Raw genomic sequence first — 5,817 nt, forward strand, 5'->3', positions numbered from 1 at the left:
GAGAATTGCAATGTTCGTGGTCCATAGCGTAGTGCTGCCAATACATAACACACTACCACCATGGGCACTCTATTCACAACGTTGACATCAGCAAACCGCTCGCCCACGAACGCCATCTGCCGGTACAGTTGAAACTGGGATTCATCCGCGAAGAGCACATTTCTCCAGTGAGCCATGGCCATCGAAGGTGAGCATTTGCCACTGCATTCGGTTATGACGGAGAAAAGCAGTCAGGTCAAGGCCTGGCGAGGACGATGAGCACACAGATGAGCTTCCCTGAGACGGTTTCTAACAGCAGAAATATTCGGTTGTGAAAACCCACAGTTTCATCAGCTGTCCGAGCGGCTGGTCTCAGACGATCCCGCAGGTAAAAAAGCTGGATGTGGAGGTCCTGGGCTTGCGTGGTTAAATGGGGTCTGTGGTTGTGACCGGTTGGATGCAGTGACAAATTCTTTAAACCATGTTGGAGGCAGCTTATGGTAGTGAAATTAACATTAATTCCTGCAGTCAGCATAAACAATTGCACACTCCCTCAAAACTTGAGACATCTGTGCCTTGTGTTGTGTGACAAAACTGCACATTTTAGAGTGGTCCACCTGTGTAATGATCATGCTGTTTAATTTCACTTCTTGATATGCCACACCTGTCAGTTTTCTTTATTTACTTTCCCCACAGCCAGCATAAGCATCGCTACTGGTTGTGACACATCCAGGTAACTCCTCCCTCTGGTGGTACAGGTAACTCCTCCCTCTAATGTACAGTTAACTCCTCCCTCTGTGTACGGGTAACTCCTCCCTCTGGTGGTACGGGTAACTCCTCCTCTGGTGGTACGCTAACTCCTCCCTCTGGTGGTACGTAACTCCTCCTCTGGTGGTACGGGTAACTCCTCCCTCTGGTGGTACGGGTAACCCTCCCTGTGGTACGGTAACTCCTCCCTGCTATGGTACGTCTCCAGAGAACGTAGATTCAAATAAATGTCCTATCTATCAAATGACTACAGGCAGAAATAGGTGTTTTTGGTGGTGGTCAAAATGACTTCAACGGACTTGAATTTGATACAGAGACTAAACAATGATTTAGATTTAAAAAGAACAGTTGATTGACAAATCATGAACATTTGAAGAATTGAATAAACCACCTTGGGCTATGATAAAAATGATCCCAGTTGGTAGTATGAGGGAAAGATTCTAAATAAGAGCCTAAATAAGTTCAGAGAAAAACATGTGCCGAAAAAGTCACAATATAAGATACATGGACTCACTGTGTGCAATAAGTGTTTAACATAGTTTTTGAATGACTACCTCATCTTGTACCCGCACATACAAAATTATCTGACCAGTCGAGCAGTGAATTTCAAAACACAGATTCAACCACAAAGACCAGGGAGTTTCCAATGCCTCGCAAAGAAGGGGACCTATTGGTTGATGGGTAAAACATTTTTAAAAACATACATTGAATATCTCTTGAGCATGGTGAATCAATACACCCAGTCACTACAAAGATAAAAGCGCCTTCCTAACTCAGTGCGGAGAGGAAGAAACCACTCAGCGGATTTCACCATAAGGCCAATGGTGACTTTAAAACCAACTTAAATTGCTGTGTTGGGAGAAACTGAGGATGGATCAACAACATTGTAGTACTCTACAATACTAACCTGAATACAAAGTGTTATGTTTGGGGCTATCCAATACAACACATTACTGAGTACCACTCTCCATTTTAAAGCATAGTGGTGGCTGCATCATGTTATGGTATGCTTGTAACGTGAAGGACTGCAGAGTGTTTTACAGGTGTAACAGGTGTAAAACAGTACAGTGAAATTCTTACTTGACAGCAGGTAGCCTAGTGGTTAGAGCGTTGGGCCAGTAACCAGCAGGTAGCCTAGTGGTTAGAGTGTTGGGCCAGTAACCGGAAGGTTGCTGGATTGAATCTCCGAGCTGACAAGGTAAAAATCTGTCGTTCTGCCACTGAGCAAGGCAGTTAACCCACTGTTCCCCGGGCGCTGAAGACGTGGATGTCGATTATGGCAGACCCCCGTACCTCTCTGATTCAGAGGGGTTGGGTTAAATGTGGAAGACACATTTAAGTTGAATACATTGTTGGACAACTGACTAGGTATCCCCCCTTTCCCAATACGTGTTAGAATCACCTTTGATAGTGATTAAAGCTGTGAGTCTTTCTGGGTAAGTCTTTAAGAGCTTTGCACTCTGGGATTGGCAACATTTTGCCCATGAGGTAGTCATTCAAAAACTATGTTAAACACTTATTGCACACAGTGAGTTCATGTATCTTATTATGTGACTTGTTCGGCACATGTTTACTCCTGAACTTATTTAGGCTTTCCATAACAAATATGTTGAACACTTATTGACTCAAGACATTTCAGCTATTCATTTTTTCATATATTTTTTTCTTTTCTTTTAAAAACATAATTCCACTTTGACATTATGGGGTATTGCGTGTTGGCCACTGACACATGTTAAATTCAGGCTGTAACACAACAAAATGTGTTAAAAACTTTAATCCGACAAATCCAATGCAGCAGCGTTACAAGTTCAAACACTTGAATTAGACTGATAGGCTATAGATTCTCCATCTAAATGAACATGAAAACATGCATTAGTCTAACATCAACAGTTTGATATTTGACAGTCATTATTTCCAACAGCGATAGAGCCTACACTTTCTAGCGCCATTTGGAACTTCTAACTGGGTAGGGATGATAAGGAAGGGAGTGGTTTGTGACACACAGGAGCAGCCGCTCACCGATCTGTCAGCTCATACCACAGTCACACCTCCAACACCAGCAGGATGTCTGCTATGCTGATGTCAGCCAACGCTGGTTAACTCTGGTTAAAGCTCAATCTGATTGAATCCACCCCCTAGATTTTTATTCTGTTATGTTGTACATAAGTATCTTTAAGGGTCAAATGTCATGTTGATCTTTCTCTCAGGACATGATTGGTTTTCTACAAAGACGGAACTTTCTGCATACCAATTGACACGTTATTCCCTATGTAGTGCACTACTTTTGACCAGAGCTCTATGGCACCCTATTCCCTATATAGTGTACTACTTTAGACCAGGGCTAGTACCCTATTCCCTATATAGTGTACTACTTTAGACCAGGGCTGGCACCCTATTCCCTATATAGTGTACTACTTTTGACCAGAGCACTATGCACTATATAGGGAATAGGGTGCCATAGAGGTCTGGTCAAAAGTAGTGCACTATATAGGGAATAGGGTGCCATAGTGCTCTGGTATTTTTAAAACCTCCCGCTTTGGGCTGGATGTGTCACTGTGTAGTTCATACATACATCATTTATGAGCAGAATTATTGTTTTACCTCAATTTTCCCTAAAATTTTCCCCCACATTGGCCAAACCCCTAGCAATTCAAGGTTCAACTAGTGAGCTTAAGCCCCTCACCATTTGGGTGACAGCTATGCAATTTTCGGGGACCACTTTTGGCTCATGAGCGCTACTTTCAGAACTACTGTCTAAAAAGCATACAAAAGTACCAGAGAATCTCTTTCCCTCATACTACCAACTGGGATCATTTTATCATAGCCCAAAGGTGGTTTATTCAATTCTTCAAAATGTTCATGATTTGTCAATCTATTCAACATGGAAGAATGTGATTAATGATAGTGTATGTTTTTGGGTGATTTTTCCTGGCTAAATCTAGGCCCACTTCCCATCCACACATTGATTAATTGGTTTAATTGATCCTTTCAGCAACACTGAACTCAGTCTTTGGGTTCCCCTTCCTTCGTTTACCCAAAGAAAGAGAAACTTCACACTGCTCTTCTTAGTGTCACTTATTTTATTCAAGCTTACGTGTCGGACTCTAGTCTTCGTCAGAGCTTTTATTTTTGAGAGTCAGCATCAGCGAGCAGAATTGAAGAAGTTGGGGATTTTTTGTTGTTGAATTGAACTTTATTTAACCACGAAAGACACTTGAGGTTAGAAACCTCTTTTTGGTACCATTTAACAGACATCATACACAACTTCCTCAAGGATGAATCTGCAATGGTGATGGTTGTTTTTTGGTTGCATGCCTCCAGTTGGTTCATGTCAGAGCAGAGCCGTTCCCTGGCTGCAAGCTGTCACCTCTGACCAACACTGACACTGCCAGCCCCTCCCGCTCTCTCTTTCTCTCTCCCCCGTGTCCCAGTTTCAATGAACTGTGTTAATCCTGCAACTGGGTAATCTGACCCTTTAACCTTGGAGCCTGAGCAGTAGTTGACTTTCCTATGTTTTAACCATTCTCCTCTGATTATAATTTCTCTCCCCTACCTGTCCGCTGCAGGCATTCTTCCAGGGCAAGCTGAAGATCGCAGAAACATGGGCATGGCCATGAAGCTTCAGAGTCTGCAGCTGGTGCCAGCCAAAGCCAGACTGTGATTGGCTGATAGACCTCAGCTCTGGAACCCTGCCATATGTAGCAGTTATGCACATTCTCTCACCCCTCACCCCTCCTCTCACCCTCACCCCTCTCCACCTCTCTCAGCTCTCTCTAACCTCTCTCACCCTCCTTTCACCTCTCTCTAACTCTCTCATCTCCTCTCACCTCTCGCTCACCTGTCTCTCCCCCTCCTCTCACCCTCTCACCTCCTCATCTCACACCTCTCCTCTCTCTCACCTCTCCTCATCTCTCACCTCTCCTCATCTCTCACTCTCCTCCTCTCTTCATCTCCCTCATCTCTACCTCTCCTCATCTCTGACCCTCTCCTCTCTCACCTCTCCTCATCTCTCACCTCTCCTCGTCTCTCTATCATCTCATTCCATCTCCTCTCCTCCACATCCTTTCACATTCACTCTTAATTTAGCCTCTCCTTCTCTATTGATCCTCTCTCTGTCTTTCTTTGAAATAGATTCTTCTAGATAATTAGTTGAGAAATCAACCCCAATGTCCCAAGATTCTAACCTTCCTCAAGTGTCCTGTACATAATTGATGAGATAATATTTATATTAATTCACATTTTGCTCATGATTTATGGTTCCTCTGTTTCAACCAACCAATGTGAAGACACTACACACATAGAACTGGAAGAATGTCTTAACTGTTATGTCACAATATTCTGCTCTGAGCTGCTGTGACAAACAGGAGGAAGACAGATTGTGACAGTTGTGAAAAGCAATTGAAGTTTTTTGGACTCTTGACGGCCATTTTACAACAGACTGTATGAGCTGTTGCTGTGTCAAGAAAAGCAAAAGATCATCTTTAAGACCCAACTAATCTGGTTTGATCTCCGGCACTGCTGTTCAGTATTAATACCACAGTGACCAGGTGTTTGTGTTCCATATGCCATGCGTTTGCTGCGAGAGCATGCAGTGACTCTTCGCCTGCTTCCGCCACATAATAATAACACTGTCATTGCGGTAAATGTATACAATATTTTATGTTTGTGTAGTAAATAATGTTAATAATAATATAACATGTGGAATATTTATAATAAATACAGAACACCATTTATGTGCCTCTGGTGTCTCTATGAACTGACAGCTCTGATTTCAATATGACAGTCCGATAGACCTGATTTGAGGAAATGCTTTTATATAGAATGTGTATGTGTGAATGACTGAATGAATGCAATTGATTTTTACTAAATAAATAACAGCTATGTTGACCAGCAGACTGAGTGTTTCATAATTTTACTTTCAAGATGTGAATGAGAAATGGCTCCCATTCCCTATCCAGATGGCTCCCTATTCCCTATTTAGCGTGCTACTTTGACCATGGCCGTAGGCTGAGCGAGCATAGCCAGTGAGAGCGTTTAACATAACAGGTGAAACTAATATGGTTAGCTCTC

At 42.8% G+C, this 5,817-nt stretch overlaps 1 long non-coding RNA gene across 3 annotated transcripts in view; it reads right to left on the reverse strand.

Annotated features, from left to right (window-relative positions):
- Nucleotides 1–4,848, reverse strand: part of LOC139024123 (uncharacterized) — a 6,991-nt gene extending 2,143 nt beyond the window's left edge. The window contains exons 1-2 of one of the 3 annotated variants that reach the window (XR_011475367.1): nt 4,730–4,848; nt 4,647–4,665 (exon numbers count right to left, since the gene is read on the reverse strand). This is a non-coding gene — a long non-coding RNA (uncharacterized lncRNA). Of the gene's footprint in view, nt 1–4,646; nt 4,698–4,729 lie in introns of all 3 variants that reach the window. The other 2 variants (XR_011475368.1, XR_011475366.1) reach the window with 2 other exon arrangements.
- Nucleotides 4,849–5,817: the final 969 nt, after the last annotated feature.

The sequence above is a fragment of the Salvelinus sp. IW2-2015 genome, unplaced genomic scaffold, assembly GCF_002910315.2.
Source record: "Salvelinus sp. IW2-2015 unplaced genomic scaffold, ASM291031v2 Un_scaffold1046, whole genome shotgun sequence".
Classification (NCBI taxonomy): Eukaryota; Metazoa; Chordata; class Actinopteri; order Salmoniformes; family Salmonidae; genus Salvelinus; species Salvelinus sp. IW2-2015.